The sequence below is a fragment of the Cucurbita pepo genome, chromosome 16, assembly GCF_057944985.1.
Source record: "Cucurbita pepo subsp. pepo isolate OVF chromosome 16, ASM5794498v1, whole genome shotgun sequence".
NCBI classification, from domain to species: Eukaryota; Viridiplantae; Streptophyta; class Magnoliopsida; order Cucurbitales; family Cucurbitaceae; genus Cucurbita; species Cucurbita pepo.
This window is the reverse complement of record NC_141813.1, coordinates 8456527-8478225: the sequence shown is the minus strand read 5'-3', so window position 1 is coordinate 8478225 and position 21699 is coordinate 8456527. Positions and strand designations below refer to the sequence as shown.

General features: G+C 37.9%; 2 non-coding genes across 2 annotated transcripts; both read right to left on the bottom strand.

Annotated features, from left to right (window-relative positions):
• Positions 1 to 9274: 9274 nt before the first annotated feature.
• On the bottom strand, positions 9275 to 9388 carry TRNAL-CAA (transfer RNA leucine (anticodon CAA)). The gene is made up of 2 exons: positions 9351 to 9388; positions 9275 to 9320 (listed from the first exon to the last, which is right to left on the bottom strand). It is a non-coding gene; the product is annotated as a tRNA-Leu (tRNA).
• Positions 9389 to 10922: 1534 nt separating this feature from the next.
• TRNAL-CAA (transfer RNA leucine (anticodon CAA)) lies at positions 10923 to 11006 on the bottom strand. The gene has a single exon. It is a non-coding gene; the product is annotated as a tRNA-Leu (tRNA).
• Between the last annotated feature and the right edge of the window lie 10693 nt (positions 11007 to 21699).

The following is a 21699-nucleotide window of genomic DNA, read 5'->3' as shown; positions in this document are numbered from 1 at the left end:
GAAGGGGTGGATAGTGAGATTTCAAATCGATTGGAGAGGTGAAGAAACATTTCTTACAAGGGTCTGAAAACCTCTCCTTAGTAGATGCGGTTTAATACCATGAGGGTGACAACGATACGTAACAAAAGAAAGCAGACAATATCAACTAATGTTGGTCTAGGATTGTAACAAATGATTGGTTGAAATAGTTCAGTTGGTTAGAGCGTGTGGTTGTTAACCCCAAGGTTAGTGATTCAAGCCCTCTTTCTAGCAACTCGAAGTTAAAGATATTCTAAAAAATCATGTTTTCACATGGTGAGTCAAATCTCTCTCTCCCTTTGAACCCACGCCCAAATCCCCTCTCTCTCTCCCTCTCTTGTGCTTTGAACCCACGTCCAAATCCCCTCTCTCTTTCCCTCTCTTGCGTGCTTTGAACCCACGCCCAAATCCCCTCTCTCTCTCCCTCTCTTGCGTGCTTTGAACCCACGCCCAAATCCCCTCTCTCTCTCCCTCTCTTGCGTGCTTTGAACCCACGCCCAAATCCCCTCTCTCTTTCCCTCTCACCCACGCCCAAATCCTCTCTCTCCCTCTCTTGCGTGCTTTGAACCCACACCCAAATCCCCTCTCTCTCCCTCTCTTGCGTGCTTTGAACCCACACCCAAATCCCCTCTCTCTCTCCCTCTCTTGCGTGCTTTGAACCCACGCCCAAATCTCTCTCTCCCTCTCTTGCGTGCTTATAACGTCTCTTTCAAAACTCTCTCTCCCTCTCTTGCGTGCTTATAACGTCTCTTTCAAATCTCTCTCCCTCTCTTGCGTGCTTATAACGTCTCTTTCAAATCTCTCTCTCCCTCTCTTGCGTGCTTATAACGTCTCTTTCAAATCTCTCTCTCCCTCCCTTGCGTGCTTATAACGTCTCTTTCAAATCTCTCTCCTTATAACGTCTCTTTCAAATCTCTCTCTCCCTCTCTTGCGTGCTTATAACGTCTCTTTCAAATCTCTCTCTTTATAACGTCTCTTTTAAATCTCTCTCTCCCTCTCTTGCGTGCTTATAACGTCTCTTTCAAATATCTCTTTCCCTCTCTTGCATGCTTATAACATCTCTTTCAAATCTCTGTCTCCATACACTTTGAGCCATCTCTCTCCCATCTCTGACTTTGAGCCATCTCTCTCCCACTCTCTAGCATCTCTCCCACTCTCTGAGCCATCTCTCTCCCACTCTCCCACCCAAGATTTGAGCCATCTCTCCCACTTCTCTCTCCCACTCTCTGAGCTATCTCTCCACTCTCCCACCCAAGGTTTGAGTCATCTCTCTCCCACTTCTCTCTCTCCCATCTCTGAGCCATCTCGCTCTCCCATCTCTGACTTTGAGCCATCTCTCTCCCACTCTCCCACCCAAGGTTTGAGTCATCTCTCTCCCACTTCTCTCTCTCCATCTCTCCATCTCTTCTCTCTCTCCATCTCTGAGCCATCTTGCTCTCCCATCTCTGACTTTGAGCCATCTCTCCCACTCTCTAGCCATCTCTTCCACTCTCTGAGCCATCTCTCTCCCACTCTCCCACCCAAGGTTTGAGCCATCTCTGACTTTGAGCCATCTCTCTCCCACTCTCTAAGCCATCTCTCTCTCAATCCCTCTCAAGTTTAGTCACTCACCGGATTCCACAATCCCGTTCTAAGGCCGGAGGATAGTGGAGAAGACACTAGTGGTGGTTCGAAACCGGTTCGTGAGGAAAATGGAGTTTGAACTACAAAAGGTTAGTATCTAAACTCATTAAGTTTTAATACTTATGACATGCTAGTTATTTACTATAATTGATGTTCTAAAAGTGCCTACGATCCAAATTGCTTCCGCATGTGTTATATTAACACCATCAATTGGTATCAGAGCAAGTTTTAGGCACTTTATTTACATTATTTTGATCATGGTGGGTACCATTTCATGAATGAAATTTGTGGTTGCTAAAGTGGATGGTTTTGGTTTTGGCATTTTTTTATGCTTCCATTTGATACAATTATTGTAATAAGCCTAATGTGTATGAGCTTTAATGAATGAAGAAAGGTTTGTAATTTTTATGGAGTCATTAGAGTCCATTTTAGGTTGTAATTGATCAAAAATGGAAGAGATAGCAAGCTGAACCGAAGAAGATGGAAGAGGCTTTTCGGGTGTTTTTTCTGCCGTTGGGGTCCGATTCAACGTTTTTAAGGGTTGGTTCGCCCAGTTCGTGATCCTCGGGAGCGGCTCAAGTTATTTTCAATTATTAATGTAATAATTTAGTTAATTGCTTGCTTTAAAATGCCAAAACCAACCCACTTTAGTGTGTTTAATTAATTATGCATTATGAATGTATGTTTTAATTAAATAGAAAATGTACATGCATAAAGTATGTCATATAGATTTAAAATTCTACCATAGGCTAAGCATGTTTCATGCATTCCAAGTATGTTATAAATGTTATAATGTATAGTATGCATGTTTAGGATTCCATGAGTGATAGATATAAATTGTTATATTATTGCATGGAATGGATGATTATATAATTGTTATATAAAGCATGTTAGATGCATGTTATAGGTTATTTTCAACGTCATAAAACGAGATAGACGTTAAAATCTATAATAAAGATAAGTGCATGCTCACTTAGGGTTAAGAACCGAGCACGATCAATTTTAATAGTTAAAATAGGTCGATGTCTTACAAAATTGCGGTTACGAGAAAGCTCACCTGGCACGATCTTGTCTAAGGCTGGAGGTACTTAAGTTGATGGTTTACAGAACACCTACTACCTGGAGATCGGACCAGTACTTGAGCTTAGTTAGCCCAGTTTTATGAGCATGCTTAAGTGATGTAAGATTTAGAAAAATTACCTAGACTTAAGTTCTATTTAATTAGCCGGAATATACTTAAGTAATGAGTATACCCAACCATCTAAAAAATACTTAGTGGGAAGAAAAAGGTGTATAAGATACATCGTTTTCTTTTCACGCTCTCTGTAAAATTCACAGTGAGATTCATGCTCGGCCTCGTGTCGTCCTGGGAGCGTCCTCCATTCGGAAGGTATTTGCATGAGTCAATAACAAGGTGAATAGAGAAAGTATTTATAGTAACTGAGAGAAGGAAGTATATCAAATATGTCCTATGGTCTCCACCACTAGGTTGCACCGTGAGATTCCCATGTTCCACCTGCATGTTGCCCTAGAGCAACTACCCATTCGGAGGGTCGTAACATGGGAGTCGAAACAACGCAAACTCCAGAAATGGATAGGACTTTTTAGGTCCATTCCCAACTTTGGCTTTTTCATTCGATAGCATTGTTGGGACTGATCTATGAGGTCTGAAAATGGCGGGTCACACTTACGAAGAAATAATAAGAGTTGGTATATTTTTGACCAAAACAGCAATAACTAAGAACACTATAGAAAAAAGAGTTATTCTGGGGTTAGTATTTAAGTCAAGAATGTCTTGGGTTTAGTGAATGAGTGATTGACTGCCCCTCGGTAGCAGTTGCTCTAACTCACTAAAGTATCGTTGCAAATTAATAATGATTTGGGTTCATTATTACATTTGCTCAAACTGATTGGATTAAACAGGATTAAGTCAAATCACTAATAGAATTTTCTTTATCTCACAGCATGACAAACTCAGTAGTACAATTACTCGCTTCTGAGAAATTAAATGGCGACAATTACACAACTTGGAAATCAAACCTAAACACAATACTGGTCATTGATGATTTAAAGTTTGTTTTAACTGAGGAGTGTCCTCCAAACCCCAGCACAAATGCAAACCGAACAGTTCGGGATGCGTATGACAGATGGATAAAGGCAAATGACAAAGCCCGAGTGTACATTCTAGCCAGCATATCTGATGTTTTGGCTAAGAAACACGATGTTATGGGTACTGCTAAAGAGATTATGGAATCTCTAAAAGAGATTTTGGACAACCGTCCTTCTTCCTTAGACATGAAGCCATAAAATACATTTACAACTGCCGTATGAAAGAAGGGACCTCAGTTAGAGAACATGTCCTAGACATGATGCTCCATTTCAATGTGGCAGAAGAAAATGAAGTTGTCATTAATGAGAAGAGTCAAGTCAGTTTTATCATGATGTCTCTTCCGAAGAGCTTCTTCCAGTACCACACCAATGTGGTAATGAACAAAATAGAATATAACTTGACTGCTCTTCTCAATGAGCTACAGACTTATCAGTCCCTCTTAATGAACAAGGGACAAACAGGAGAAGCAAATATTGCTATCTCCAAGAAATTACTACGAGGATCGTCCTCCAAAAATAAGTCTCGACCTTCAACTTCTAAAACTGTTTTGATGAAGAAGAAGGGTAAAGGGAAAAATAAGATTCCTACTAACCGCAAACAAAAGGTTCAAAAAGCAGATAAAGGAAAATGTTTCCATCGCAACGAAAACGGGCACTGGAAGAGAAACTGCCCAAAATACCTTGCAGAGAAGAAAGCCGAAAAGACACAACAAGGTAAATATGATTTACTCGTTGTAGAAGTATGTTTAGTAGAGTATGACAACTCAACTTGGATTCTAGATTCAGGGGCGACTAATCATACTTGTTCTTTTTACCAGGAAACTAGCTCCTGGAGAATGCTGGCGGACGGCGAGCTAACACTCAGGGTTGGAACAGGAGAGATTGTCTCAGCAAGATCAGTAGGAAATTTAAAGTTGTTTTTTGGAGATAGATTCATTATATTAGATAATGTACTTTTTGTTCCTGAAATGAAAAGAAATCTAATATCTATCTCTTGTTTATTAGAACAATTGTATAAAGTATCATTTGAAATCAATGAAGTGTTCATTTGCAAAAGAGGTATTCATATTTGTTCTGCAAAACTAGAAAACAACTTATATATGTTAAAACCGAGCGAAACAAAAGCTATTTTAAATACCGAGATGTTTAAAACAGCTGAAACTCAAAATAAACGACAAAAGATTTCTCCTAATACCTATCTTTGGCACTTAAAACTAGGCCACATTAATCTCAATAGGATTGAGAGATTGGTTAAATAAGGACTTCTAAATGAGTTAGAAGACAACTCTTTACCTCCATGTGAGTCTTGTCTTGAGGGTAAAATGACTAAACGATCATTTTCTGAAAAAGGTTATAGAGCCAAAGAAACCTTAGAACTCGTGCATGCAGATCTCCGTAGTCCAATGAATGTCAAAGCACGAGGAGGGTATGAATATTTCATCAGTTTTATTGAGTGTTTCAGAAACACCTTATGAGTTATGGAAAGGGCGTAAAGGTAGTTTATGTCACTTTAGAATTTGGGGATGTCCAGCACACGTGTTGTTGCAAAACCCCAAGAAATTAGAACGTCGTTCAAAATTATGTCTATTCGTAGGATACCCCATAGAGACGAAAGGTGGTTTGTTTTATGACCCTCAAGAAAATAGAGTGTTTGTATCAACAAACGCTACATTCTTAGAGGAAAACCACGTAAGAAATCATCAACCTCGTAGAAAACTAGTATTAAGTGAGATTTCTAAAGAAGCTACTGATTAAACAACAAGAGTTGTTGATCAAGCTGGTCCTTCAACCAGAGTTGTTGATGGAACTGACACTTCTAGTCAATCACATCCTTCTCAAGAGTTGAGAATGCCTCGACGTAGTGAGAGGATTATAACTCAACCTGATCGTTACTTGGGTTTGGCAGAAACTCAAGTCATCATACCTGATGATGGCATTGATCCATTGACTTATAAACACGCAATGAATGATGAAGATAGAGATCAGTGGATTAAAGCCATGAATCTTGAAATGGAGTCGATGTACTTCAATTCAGTCTGGGAACTTGTAGATCAACTAGATGGGGTAAAACCTATTGGTTGCAAATGAATCTATAAGAGGAAACAAGACCAAACCGGTAAGGTACAGACCTTTAAAGCTCGACTAGTAGCAAAGGGTTAACCCCAAACAGAGGGGGTGGACTATGAAGAAACCTTCTCTCCTGTTGCTATGCTTAAATCGATTAGAATACTCTTGTCTATTGCCACATTTTATGATTATGAAATTTGGCAAATGGATGTTAAGACAGCCTTTCAAAACGGCAATCTTGAAGAGAGTATCTATATGGCTCAACCAGAGGGGTTCATTGAACAAGATCACGAGCAAAGGGTTTGCAAGCTTAAAAGATCCATTTATGGGTTGAAGCAAGCATCTCGATCCTGGAATATAAAGTTTGATACTGCGATCAAATCTTATGGCTTTAAACATAATGTTGACGAACCTTGTGTTTATAAAAGGATAGTCAACTCTACAGTAGCTTTCCTGGTGTTGTACGTTGACGATATCCTACTCATTGGAAATGATGTGGGATTTCTGAATGACATTAAGCATTGGCTAGCGACACAATTCCAAATGAAAAATTTGGGAGAGGCTCAGTTTGTTCTTGGAATCCAAATTGTTCGGAATCGCAAGAACAAAACACTAGCATTGTCTCAGGCATCTTACATCGACAAAATGTTGATTCGATATAAGATGCAAGACTCCAAGAAAGGATTATTACCTTTCAGGCATGGGGTTCATTTGTCGAAGGAACAAAGTCCTAAGACACCTCAAGAAGTTGAGGATATGAGACACATTCCCTATGCATCAGCGGTCGGTAGTCTGATGTATGCCATGCTATGTACCCGACCCAACATATGCTATGCTGTGGGAATTGTCAGCAGATATCAGTCCAATCCGGGACGTGCTCATTGGACTGCCGTTAAGAATATTCTCAAGTATCTTAGGAGAACGAGGGACTATATGCTAATGTACGGTGCTAAGAATCTGATCCTTATAGGGTACACTGACTCAGATTTTCAGACCGATGTAGATTCGAGGAAATCGACATCAGGATCTGTCTTCACTCTGAACGGAGGAGGAATAATATGGAGAAGCATAAAGCAAGGTTATATTGTTGATTCCACCATGGAGGCTGAGTATGTTGCTTCTTGTGAAGCAGCGAAAGAATCTGTATGGCTTCGGAAGTTCTTAACTGATTTGGAAGTTGTTCCAAATATGCATCTTCCTATCACTCTTTATTGTGATAATAGTGGAGCAGTTGCAAATTCAAAAGAACCAAGAAGCCATAAGCGAGGAAAACATATTGAGCGCAAATATCATCTCATAAGGGAGATTGTGCAACGAGGAGATGTGATCGTCACACAGTTAGCTTCAGAGCACAACATTGCTGATCCATTTACATAGCCCCTCACGGCTAAAGTGTTTGAAGGGCACCTAGTGAGTCTAGGACTACGAGTTATGTAATCTAGGGCAAGTGGGAGAAAAGACATGAGTATGTGATGCCCTAGTTCATTGTATTTCTCTCTACTCAACGTTATAAAACCCCACTAGAGTTTTAGTCCAAGTGGGAGTTTGTTGGGTTATATGTCCTAAAACTCAGTTTGTAAACAAAAACATATTCTATTTTCAATAAAGTTATTATTGTTGTTTATTCAGTAAAGATTGTTATTGAATAAAGTGAACTTTACGATCATTAATCTAAATCCAATAAACTAAGAACACTCTGGCTATAGTATGATTACTTGAACTATATGTAGAGACATAAGAGTGGATCAAGTTCAAGTATATATAGTCAAAATGATCTATAGTATAAAGATAAGGCTGAGTACCTTATTTTGGGGACACTATGGATGCGACCCACTTTTGTATATGATATAAACAATGTGATCACTAAAATAGGACCATGAAGAAAACCACTCTCACTTTATAATGTCGTTTACTGTTGAGACTGATTTTCTTTTCATGCGATAATCTAGGTAACTCGGCTTTAATCCTAAGCTAACCATGAACTCTTGTTTATTCGAAATTATCCTTAGATTTGCATGGGTGAGAGTGGCTCTAGTTCGCCGACTCAATAGGCCTCCCATATCAGGGGTAAGACAGGGTGAATGGCTAGGGACGTGGGGTGCAAGATGGAATTCACTCCTACCCACTTTTAGGGATAGAAGAGAGGTAGTTCCCTTAAGCACTGATTCCAGGTCTTGAACAAGGGGCCCCACCCTCTCATTAGCCTGAGAGGGATTTGGTTTACTGGTTGGACCACAAATCAATTGTTCATTAGAGGATATGTGAGACATAAGGAACAAGAAGTAACTTTAGGGGTAAAACGGTAAATTGATCCAGCTCTAGTTACGAACAACCTGTGAAGGATCGACTTACTAATCATGGTTATATCAAATGGACAGAGATATATCTATAGTGAGGGGAGTGCAACTACTAGGCTATAGTGGAGTGTCCTAGTAGTTAACGAATATTGGTTAACAAGGTTAATGAGTTTAACCGGTTAATCTTGGATCGTTGGAGCCCATGATCTATAGGTCCATTAGGTCCCTCTGCTAGCTCATATCGGACTAAACCATAGAACAGTGTGACGAGTGAGTTCGAAGTGTTAGAATGCAAATTAGGGAATATGCGCTACATATATACGATATATTTAACTGCAGTTTTGTTTTATTTACGAATTAAACAAAAAGAGAGAATCTGAGATATTTAAATAAGATTTAAATATCTTAATCAATTATGTGTCGGAATTGATTGGGATAGGCATTTGAATTAATATTAAATATTAATTAAATAGTTTAATTAATCATTTAATGTTACTTCAATTTGAAATTCATTATTCAAATTAATTGTTGAATTAAAATGAAGAAAGTCAAAATGTTGACTTGAAAAATTCATGTTAGTGGAATTTTGAGGTGTCAAAATTTGGTTTAACCAAACATGCATGCTTGCCAAATAAACCCCACAAGTTTGAGTGGAATTTTGAGTGTCAAAATTTGGTTAACTCAAACATGCATGCTTGCCACATAATCCCAAACATTTGAGTGGAATTTTAAGTGTCAAAATTTGGTGAACTCAAATTTGCATGAACATGCAAACATGACTCTTTAAATAGAGTGATCATGGTACATGGAAGGTCTTTTTCTTGGTGAAAAACCTTGAGAAAAAAAACCTCTCACAAACACTCTCTTCATATATACAAAAATCCCTCCCAAGTTTAGTCACGCACCGGATTCCACAATCCCTAGTGGTGGTGGTTCGAAACTGGTTCGTGAGGAAAAAGGAGTTTGAACTACAAAAGGTTAGTATCTAAACTCATTAAGTTTTAATACTTATGAACATGCTAGTTATTTACTATAATTGATGTTCTAAAAGTGCCTAAGATCCAAATTGCTTCGGCATGTGTTATATTAACACAATCAGTTTCAACCACTAGCAGATTTTATCGACTGTGTCTCGCGTTTTGCCTCACAATAATATGAGATGTCAGAAGTTGGATTTGAACCCACGCCCTCTAAAGAGAACCAGAACTTGAGTCTGCCCTCTTACGAGGACCAAAACTTGAGTCTGGCGCCTTAGACCACTCGGCCATTCTGACTGCTAATGGAGTGTGCCTTGATTGGGTTGAGAGGGGAGTTCAGCATTCCGTATATGGTGTGTAAATGTCTCCATAGTAGACGCGTTTTAAAACTGTGAGGCTGACGACAATACGTAACGGATTAAAATAGATAATATCTACTTATTGTTGGAGAGAGGAACGAAAAAATCCTTTTAAGTGGCGAAAACCTCTCTCTAATAGGCGCGTTTTAAAACTGTGAGGCTGATGGCAATACCTAACGGGAAAAAATGGACAATATCTGCTAGTTGTGCGCTTGGACTTTTACGAATGATATCAGAGCTAGTCACCAGGCGATGCGCCAGTGAGGACGCTTGGCCCACAGAATGGTTGCTTTGTGAGAACCCACATCGATTGGAGAGGTGAAAAAACATTTCTTACAAGGGTCTGAAAACTTCTCCTTAGTAGATGCGGTTTAAAACCATGAGGGTGACAGCGATACGTAACGAACGAGAGCAGACAATATCAACTAATGATGCTCTTGGATTTTAACAAATTGTTGGTTGGAATAGCCCAATTGGTTAGAGTGTGTGGCCGTTAACTACAAGGTCGGAGGTTTAAGCCCTCCTTCTAGCAAAGTCGAATGAAGCATGGGTGTTGGTACTTCGGTTGTTTGTGACGTGGTGTGTAAGATAACTAACTCGAATTTACAGATATTCTCAAAAATCATGTTTTGACACTTTTTAAAAGCATTGAGTCATGTTAAATCCACCATGGTAGGAAGTAGGAAGTTCTTATTATTTAATGAGAACATAGGGTAGTGGTTGCCCGGGTTTCTCGGCCTGGTATCCTGCACCTCGCGTTCATGATATCTATATTCAACTGTGCCCCGGAGACACGGTCGAAGCACGACCAGTGTGCTTCTTTCACGACATGCTCTGGTCTCGGGTGTCTTCCAGTGGTCTTCTAGTGTTAGAAGAAGTCGTGTCCATCCTGGACATTTGTGCAATGTCCTCCCACGCTTTTTTGATTTTCAATATAGGACAAAAGGAAAAGACTGACCTATTCGGTGACTTTTGCGGCCGCCCTCACTGAACCAACTTGAATCTAAACTACGATTCAAATCAAGTCTTACCGAAATCGGATTTCCTTTTCGTGCCATATGCGCCTTGACTTTCTCCCCTTTTTTTTCCCGGTCCAATATTTGTTCTTGAAAGTCTTCGTTTCCGTGTCGAAGCAAACTCTCCAACAGGAGTTTTTCCATTGTAAATTCGTACGGAGCTGACCTAGACCTAATTTTTCTGTTCAAAAGAGGATCTCTCATTCTCAACAGGAATGCATCAACAAAACTGCCCTTCCATATATATCGTTGTGGCATGGTCGTGGCATGAACTCAGAAGGTAGCCGCACAAGCCTAAGAGAGAGTGTAGGGGGGGTGCAGGTTCCTGCGGCTCGAGCGACCTTATGACGTGGTGAGTTAAAGGGTAGGAAGTAGGAAGTTCTTATTATATTTAATTAATGGTAAACAATGACATTATCCACTGTGTCTCGCGTTTTGCCTCACAATAATATGAGATGTCAGAAGTGGGATTTGAACCCACGCCCTCTTACGAGGACCAGAACTTGAGTCTGGCGCCTTAGACCACTCGGCCATCCTGACTACTAATGGTGTGTGCCTTGATTGGTTTGAGAGGGGAGTTCAGCATTCCGTATATGGTGTGTAAATGTCTCCATAGCAGACGCGTTTTAAAACTGCGAGGTTGACGACGATACGTAACGGATTAAAATAGATAATATCTACTAATTGTTGGAGAGAGGAACGAAACAATCCTAATAAGCGGCGAAAACCTCTCTCTAATCGGCGCGTTTTAAAATTGTGAGGCTGATGGCAATACCTAACGGGAAAAAATGGACAATGTCTGCTAGTTGTGCACTTGGACTTTTACGAATGATATCAGAGCTAGTCACCAGGCGATGCGCCAGTGAGGATGCTTGGCCTACACAATGGTTGCTTTGTGAGAACCCACATCGATTGGAGAGGTGAAGAAACATTTCTTACATGGGTGTTGGTGCTTCTCTCGGTTATATATTTTCAATCAAAATCGGCATGTGACGTGGCGTGTAAGAACTTACTTGATATTCTCAAAAATCATGTTTTGACACTTCTAAAAAGCACATTGTTGATAAACAATGATGCTTCCGCCGACCCCAAAGCCCACCCACATCGGTAGTAGATTTTACCCTCTTACGAGGACGAAAATTTGAGTCTGGCGCCTTAGACCACTCGACCATCCTGACTGCTAATGGTGTGTGCCCGGATTGGTTTGGGAGGGGAGTTTAGCATTCCGTATATGGGTGTGTAAATGTCTCCATAGTAGACGCGTTTTAAAACTGTGAGGCTGACTACAATACGTAACGGATTAAAATAGATAATATCTACTAATTGTTGGGGAGATGAACAAAACAATCCTAATAAGTGGCTAAAACCTCTCTCTAATAGTCGCGTTTTAAAACTTTGAGGTTGATGGCAATACCTAATGGAAAAAAATGGACAATATTTGCTACTAGTGTGCTTTGACTTTTACGAATGACATCAGAGCTAGTCACCAGGCGATGCGCTAGTGAGGACGCTTGGCCCTCAGAAGGGGTGGATTGTGAGATCCTATATCGATTGGAGAGGTGAAGAAACATTTCTTACAAGGGTCTGAAAACCTCTTCTTAGTAGACGCGGTTTAAAACCATTTGGGTGACAGCGATATGTAACGAACGAAAGCAGACAATATCAACTAATGGTTGTCTTGGATCGCAACAAATGATTGGCTGGAATAGCTTAGTTTGTTAGGGCGTGGGGCTGTTAACTACAAGTTTGAAGGTTCAAGCCCTTCTCTAGCTTTAGGAATGAAGCATACCTTATAAGTGTGTTGGTGCTTTGCCTTCGTAGAAATTTTCAATGAACTTTCATTTGTGACGTGGCAAGTTTGAAGGTTCAAGCCCTTCTCTAGCTTTAGGAATGAAGCATACCTTATGAGTGTGTTGGTGCTTTGCCTTCGTAGAAATTTTCAATGAACTTTCATTTGTGACGTGGCATGTAAGAGAACTGATTTGAGATATTCTCAAAATTTGTAGTTTGAAAAAATCATGTTTTCACACTTTTAAAACTCTCATACTTTATAAGTGTGTTGGTGCTTTGCCTTAGTAGAAATTTAAGAGAACTGATTTGAGATATTCTCAAAATTTGTAGTTTTAAAAAATCATGTTTCTGACACTTTTAAAACTCTAATGAGTTTAATTGATATCCACCATGGTAGGAAGTTCCATGCCTTTAACTTTGAAAAAAGTTACACTCTTCATGAGCACCAAAACTTAAGTCTAGCACTTTAGACCACTCACCCATCCTCCTTATTATGTGTTCCAGGATTGTTTTGAGAGGAGAATTTAGCATTCCATATTTGGGTATGTAAACATCTCCGTAGTAAAAGCATTTTAAACATCTCCGTTCATTAGAGCATGCAGTTATTAACCCCAAGGTCAGAGGTTCTCAAGCCCTTCTTCTAGCGATGGGAATGAAGCATACAAAAGTTTTCAATGAAGTTGGGCTTCTGACGTGGCGTCTAGATATTCTCAAACTTTGAAGTTTTTTAAAAATCATGTTTTGACACTTTTAAAAACTCTATTGAGATCAATTGATATCCACCATGGTTAAGTTCCATTTCTTAACTTTGAAAAGTTCAAATCTACGAAGTTCTTATCATTTTTTGATAAATAATGATGCTTTCAACCAGAGCCCTGAACGGTAGTAGATATTATCCACTTTGGCTTGCTTTTTGCCTCACAATAATATGAGTTGTCAGAAGTGGGATTTGAACAACCCACGCCCTCTTACAAGAACCTGAACTTAAGTCTGGTGCCTTAGACCACTCGATCATCCTGACTGCTTATTGTGCAATCCCGCATGTGTTTGAGAGGAAAATTGAGCATTTCTTATATGTGTGTGTAAACGTCTCCCTAGTAGACACGTTTTAAAACTGTGTGGCTGACGGCGATACGTAACGGATTAAAATAGATAATATCTACTAGCAGTGGGAGAGAGGAACGAAACAATCCTGATAAGGGTGCAGAAACCTCTCCTTAATAGGCTCGTTTTAAAACTGTGAGGCTGATGACAATACCTAATGAGCCAAAATGGACAATGTCTGCTAGCAATGCACTTGGACTTTTACGAATGATATCAGAGATAGTCACCAGGCGATGCGCCAGTGAGGACGCTTGGCCCTCAGAAGGGGTGGATTTTGAGATCCCACATCGATTGGAGAGGTGAAGAAACATTTTTACAAGGGTCTGAAAACCTCTCCCTACTAGATGCGGTTTAAAATCGTAACGCTGACAGCGATACGGAACGAACGAAAGCAGACAATATCAACTACTGGGCTTGGATGGTAACAACTGATTGGCTAGAATAGCTCAGTTGGTTAGAGCGTGTGGCTGTTAAGCACAAGGTCGGAGGTCGTCAAGCCCTTCTTCTAGAGATGAGAATGAAGCATAACTTATAACGATGTTGGTGCTTCTCCCTAGTAGAAATTTTTTATCAACTTGAGTTTGTGACGTGGCGTGTAAGAGAACTAACTCGAACTTGGAGATATTCTCAAAATATGAAATTTTAAAAATCATGTTTTGACACTTTTAAAACTTTAGTGAGTTCAATTTCTATCCAACATGGTAGGAAGTTCCATGTCTTAATTTGTGATATGAACCACGACCAAGGGATTTCCATACCTTAAGATCCAATTACAAGGACGAGCCAAGAAGCTACAACAAATCTTGTACACTTATATTTGAGCTATGGTGAGCTCATCAAAGGAAATTCTAGAAGACGTTGGAGATCTCCCTTATATGTTGTGCAAAGTTGAGCTTCAAGAAAGAGATGCATTAAATGCACTTTAAGTTGCATTTAACGAACCCACTGAATTTATGGAACTAGTCTAAGGATGACTAATAAGCACATTTCATTCATTGCACTGTTTAAATATAATTTAAATATTTGTTTGTCATATTTAAGCTAGCTATTAATATAGGAGTTAAGGTTATATTGTAACCCACCCTTAACTACCATTTTAATACTAAGTTATGAGTATTTCTCATTTACCAGCGAATTTAATTTGGGAGTTATGTGTCACATAGTTTAAGGTTGTAAACACGGTATAAAGCCTTCTTTTCTTTGATCAGAAAGATCTCATTTTGGAATTAAAAAAAAGAATAGAATTTCTATTTTTTAACTTCGATGAAAGCTAAGATTTTCTTTGCAAATTCTTTTATTTAGAACTTGCATGCGAGAGTCATTCAAATGATATTGATCAAGCCTCTTGTGGAGTGATTCGAATCACGAGTTTAGAAATGAGTTTTCTTTACTCTTGATCTTGATCATCAAGGTAATCTGTTCCATACTGTTAGTGAAAAGAGTGAGTGATTGAATGGTTGATGAGAAGATTGTATTATGAAGAGCAAGAAGGCTCTATATATACAGAGAATATCTAAAAATCTACAGAAAATCTTGTAGCAAACCCGTAAACAAATCAAAACTAAATCAACTCCTAACTATAAGGAGATTTAATCAGTTACTAACTGACAACAATCTAAACAAACATGTGATTTTTAACACTCCTCCTTATTTAGATGCGGTGAACTCCAAGCTTTTTCCTGAACACCCATCTTACTCCAATTATCTTTCTGTTTATAGGTCGATCAACCAACTCCCAGGTTTTGTTTTTCTCGATCACCGAAAGCCTCCTCCTCTGACAGGTGCATCATCAACCAAAGCATCTTATCGTTCATCTTCAAGCTCTTCTTGTCGTTCATCTTCACACTCTTCTTGTCGTTCATCTTCAGACTCTTCTTGTCGTTCATCTTCAGACTTTTCTAGTCATTCATCTTCAGACTCTTCAAACATGCTACCAAAGATTAAATTGTTTGGTGCATTAGAAATCTTATTCACCTTCGTCATTTCTTCCCAATTCCATTGCTCATTTCCAGCAAAATGAACATCTCGCCTCACAATAACACGACTAGTGTGTGGTTGAAAAACTCTGTAAGCTTTGGATATAGGGCTATACCCAACAAAGATGCCAGATTCTACCTTTTTGTCAAGCTTATCACGCATGACCTGTGGAATGTAAGTAAAGCAAAGACACCCAAATACTCTAAGGAACTTTAAAGAAGGTTTGTAACCATACCAAACTTCAAATGGTATCAGGTTCTCTACAGCTTTTGATGAAATTCGATTTTCCAAGCACACAACAATGTCTGCTGCTTTTCCCCAAAAACGTTTTGAAAGATCCTTCTCATGAAGCATGCATCTCGTCATCTCCATTGTGAATCTATTCCAACTTTGTTGGGTTTTATGTCCTAAAACTCATAGTTTGGAAATAAAAATATATTCTATTTTCAATAATGTTATTATTGATGTTTATTCAGTAAAGATTGTTATTGAATAAAGTGAATTTTATGATCATTAATCTAAATCCAATAAACTAAGAATACTCTGGCTAAGTATGATTACTTGAACTATATGTAGAGACATAAGAGTGGATCAAGTTCAAGTATATAGTCAAAATGATCTATAGTATAGGGATAAGACTAAGTACCTTATCCTGGGGACACTATAGATGCGGCCCACTTTTGTATATGATATAAACAATGTGATCACTAAATTGTATATGTGGAGACATGTGAGTGGGGGCGTCTTATGCAATGAGTATTGCATAAGATCGGACCATGAAGAAAATCACTCTCACTTTATAATGTCGTTTACTGTTGAGACTAATTTTTTCACTCGATGACTTAGGTAACTCGACCTTAATTTTGAGCTAACTATGAACTCCTGTTTATTCAGAATTATCCTTAGATTTGCATGGGTGAGAGTGGCCCGAGTTCGCCGACTCAATAAGCCTCCCATTTCAAGGGTAAGACTGGGTGAATAGCTAGGGACATAGGGTGCAAGATAGAATTCACTCCTACCTGCTTTTAGGGACAGTAGAGAGGTTGTTCCCTTAAGTACTGACTCTAGGTCTTGAACAACGAGCCCCACCCTCTCATTGACCCAAGAGGGATTCGGTTTGGTGGTTGGACACCAAATCAATTGTTCATTAGAGGATCAGTGGGACTTTAGGAACAAGAAGTAACTTTAGGGGTAAAAACGGTAAATTGACCCAACTCTAGTTACGAACAACTGGTGAAGGATCGACTTACTAATCATGGTTATATCTAATGGACAAAAATATATCTATAGTGAGGGAAGTGCAACTACTAATAGTGGAGTGTCCTAGTAGTTAACGAATGTTGGTTAAAAGGTTAATGAGTTTTGCCGATTAATCTCGAATCGTTGGAGCCCATGATCTGTAGGTCCATTAGGTCCTCCTGCTAGCTCATATCGTACTAAACCTTAGAACAGTGTGACAAGTGAGTTTGAAGTATTCGAACTCAAATTAGGAAATATGCGCTAAATATATACGATATATTTAATCGTATTTTGATTTTAATTACGAATTAAACAAAATGAGAGAATTGGAGATATTTAAATAAGATTTAAATATTTTATTTATGAATAGGGATTCATAATCAATATGTGCCGAAATTGATTGAGATTGGCATTTGATTTAATGTTAAATATTAATTAAATTGTTTAGTTAATTCTTTAATATTATTTTGATTTGAAATTAATAATTCAAATTAATTGTTGAATTAAAATAGAAAAAGTCAAAATGTTGACTTCACTTAATCCATGTTTGAGTTAGTGGAATATTGAGTGTCAATATATGGTTTAACAAACTTGCATGTTTGGCACAATCCCACGAATTTGAGTGGAATTTTGAGTGTCAAAATTTTGTTTAACCAAACTTGCATGTTTCAAAATTTGGTTTAACCAAGCTTGCATGTTTGCCAAATAAACTCCACAAATCTGAGTGGAATTTTGAGTGTCAAAATTTGGTTAATTCAAACTTGCATGCTTGCCACATAATCCCACAAATTGAGTGGAATTTTGAGTGTTGGTAATCGCAAATTTGCATGAAGACGCAAATATCACTCTATAAATAGAGTGATCAAGTTACGTGTAAAGGGTTCTTGAAAACTTTGAGAAATTCTCTCAAAACTCTCTTTACATCTACTAAATTTCTTTTAAATTTAGTCACTCACTCGATTCCACAATCCCGTTCTAAGGCCTGAGAATAGTAGGGAAGAAACTAGTGGTGGTTCGAAACTGGTTCGTGAGGAAAAAGAATTTAAACTACAAAATGTTAGTATTCAAACTCATTGAGTTTTAATGCTTTTGAACATGCTAGCCAATTTATTATAATTGATGTACTTAAAATGCCTAAGATCCAAATTGGTTCTGCATGTGTTATATTAACACCATCAGTTCCATTTCTGTCGAACATCTTAAGGGACGAGCTAACTAGCTCCCCTCTGCTTCCTCCTTTCGTCCTCTGACTAAGACTAATAATGTTAGTCTTCAAGTTTGGGATATAGTATATACCATGGTCAGTAAACATTGGTCACCATTCAATGCACGCAACAAGATGGATCATTTGCCTTATATCAGTACAATTGATCCATCGCCAAACTTCACATTTCCAATGACTTCTCAACTAGCACGTTCATAAGGTCGCCGGACTGCTCGATGGAGGTAACAATTTGCATGAATCTTAGGAGAATAGCTCGAAGGAACTTCTTGACTACGGAGATCGATCGATAAGATAAGGAACTTCTTGGAGGTAATAAATTCTATCTCTATAAAATGAGATGTTTTCTATCTATAAAAAAATAGAAGATAGATTGCATGTCAAATAGCGACTCTATGTACCAAATATTAACATATTGATACACATTCAATTTTTAATCGAACAACATGAAAACAATTGAAACAAGAACAATAATCTTATTTGTTGTATTCAGTTCATAATATTTATTTAGGTTAGACTAACAAACTATTTTTTATATTCAAAACCCATTAGAAGGAAGAGACAACCGAAATCATATAGAAATGTAAGTTTTGAAGGCCCTAAAAATGAGGCGTTTTTGTATAACAACTTGATAGCACTGGATATAACATGCACCTGGGGCACGCCCCTAGCTCAACAAGCTCTTTTGATATGCCCCAGCTCAACAAGCTCTTTTGATACAAATATGTACACTATACATTAACAATGTTTACTATTAAGGTTTAACTATTACCCTTTACGATTAACATGTATTTAACCTATCAATATAATTATATGGGAAGTGATTTAGTGCCTTTATCAGCTACACGATACTATGTCATCTCTTTCCCTTCAAGACAAATTCATATTAAAGATTATTTAACTAACCCTTAAAAGAACCTACATTATAACTTGGTTACGAAGCCTATAACCATGAATCATAGCTAAGATACTTTAACGTGACCTTTATGGTCCATCATGGGGAGTAGTCTAAGGCCATGGAGGAACAAAAAGAGAGTAAGTTACCTTAACCAAGAATCAAGAACCTCCTAAGACCTCCCACGGTACAGCATGCTCATGACTTAGACTACGCTGCTTGGAACGCATGAAGCCTTGAGCGTAGGTATTTAGATTGTATTATAGGGCAAGCCCTTAATTGTGGATTAGACTGCATCGCTTGGAACGCAAGATGTCTTGGATGTAGTTATTTTACTATGCCGCTTGGAACGCATGAAGCCTTGGGCATAGGTTAGAAGACCATATCAAAGGGCAAGCCCTATGATGTGGGTTAAGACTACGTCGCTTGGAGCACATGAAGCCTTGGACGTAGGTTAAGGCTATGTCACTTAGAACACATGAAGCCTTGGACATAGGATTGTCAAGTGCATGGCTAGTGCCGTAAATCCTAGGGGGAGTGTCTTGGAGAACGAATCAAGAACCAAGAAAATACCAAGAATAAGAGAAAGATCAAGGACTAGAACATGGATCGATATCCTAGTTCTGAGGACAAAAACCAAGAACCATGGTACTAAGGCCCTTAAAGGATAATCAAGAAGTAAAGAACAAGAAGTAGATGGCATAAGTAATTACAACAAGAACAAGAACAAGAACAAAAACAAGAACAAAAACAAAAACAAGAACAAGACAAGAACAAATAATGCGGTACCCTAACCTATCAAGGACACGATTAAGAGCCTACAAGTAGGCTACTTATTAAGTCTTTGTACTCATTCCTTATTCTCCTTTTTTTTTTTTTTCAGGTAATAAGGAGCTAGTTGAGGTTGGGAGCAGGTGCCATATACTAATCTCACCCGTCGTCCTCAACCCTTTTGTCTTAAAATGTTTTGTGTTCGTTAGTTATTTTGTGTTTTAACTAGTATGTTGTGTTTTAAATACTTATGTACAAACTTTATTTTGATATAATGTAAATATAATGTTTTAACTTCCTTCGTTTTATTTCACGAAAAATTTACCCATCTTCTAGAGTCATCGAGTCAGCCCGGTCCTTACAGCTTCGTTCCCCTCTCTAATGATGTGGGATCTCATGCTATCATTCAATCAAACATTGATATTTCACTTACTTATAAGCACCGATGTACTTTATCAAATCAATATCAATTAGTTCAACTATATATCAAGTATCATTCAATCACTAACATGCTTAAATAACATGCTTACCATTCTAATTAGTTCAACTATATATGTTAATAGTTACAAACATGCTTAAATAAATGAATTTTCAAGTCTAATTTATAAATATAACTCAGGCATAAAACTTCAATTAAGTTTATATAAACCCTTTGCCATTTAACATGCTTTAACACGTTAAATTCATCCATTCAACCATATAACAGATATTAAATTAAATATCAATTCATAAACGTGTTTAATCTATAAGCAATATTGAAATGGAGAAATCCAAATAGTTACCGCAATCTAAGTTTGATTCAAACTATTTTCCTCTTATAAATTTTTCAAAATCTTCTGATTAGTTTTTAAAATAAAAAGTATAATAGTTGCATTTAGCTCAAAAAAAATGGTAAAACAAAGATGTCAAAGTGAATCAAAATAGATAAAAATAGTCCAACTGATCCGATTCAATTCAACCAACAACACTGGTTATTCAACCTTCATTTTCACAAATGGAGGTCGGAGGTGTCATTTTCCTTCAATTTCCAATTTTCATATCATCAAGCTTAATTCTAACCTTAGTTGATGCCTTCACCCAAAGTATAGTGCACATCTAGATGAATTTAATGAGATAATAATCAAGAAAAATCATTGATTCTACCGTAGAATTTTATGGAGTACATTTTTTAAGATAAAAATAACCTTAAATCAGTTTTATAGGACCTCCACTAGAATTAATTTTTCTAATTTTTTTAAGTAAATTTTATTGAGAGTTTTAGAAGTTAGAGTTGAAATTCAGATGGAAGGAAAAAATGCTTTCCAAATTTCTAAGAACTAAAGAACCAAAATAGAAAAAAAATAAAAAATACTATTAAAAATGTAAATTCACATTCTTTTTTCTTTTTAATCTTTTCTATTGTTTCAAAAATCCATTTTAAATATTTTTTTTTAGAAAACCCAAAAAGCAGCAAATCTCCCTTCAACAACAAATTTTGTCACCAAATTTCATTGAAAAATAGGAAAGAGCAACGTAGAAATTGGATTGGCCTCAAAAAGCTAGTTCCGAGCAACGTAGAAATTGAGATGTAATTTAAACTACTTAGATACCCTAAAAACTATGTAAATCTCCACTAGGCCTAGGAAAATTTAAGACAGCTTACAAGTCCATTAACAGGGTGAACAATGTCACTAAAGCCCGACCACCTCATATTCCCTCTACACCTCAGTAGCATTATTCAACAACTTAGATCGAACCTACTAGTGCACCAACCTATTCACTATTGTGACAACGCAAGCTGACTAATTAAAAATTAGTTCACCCTTGCAAAAATTAGTTCACAATAATATGAGTTGTCAAAAGTGGGATATGAAACCACACCCTCAGGACCAATCTTAAGTCTAGCGCCTTAGACCACTTAGCCATCTGCGAAAAATTAGTTCACAATAATATGCGTTGTCAAAAGTGGGATATGAAACCACACCCTCTTACGAGGACCAAACTTAAGTCTAACATCTTAGACCACTCAGCCATCTTAACTGTTTATTGTGAGATCTCACATTGGTTTGAGAGGGGAATGAAGCATTCCTTATAAGGGTGTGTAAACGTCTCTCTAGTAGACGCATTTTAAAACTTTGAGGCTGACAGCGATACGTAACGGATTAAAATAGACAATATCCGCTAGTTGTTGGAGAGAGGAACGGAGAATCCTTGTAAGGGTGCGGAAACCTTTTCCTAATAGACAGGTTTTAAAA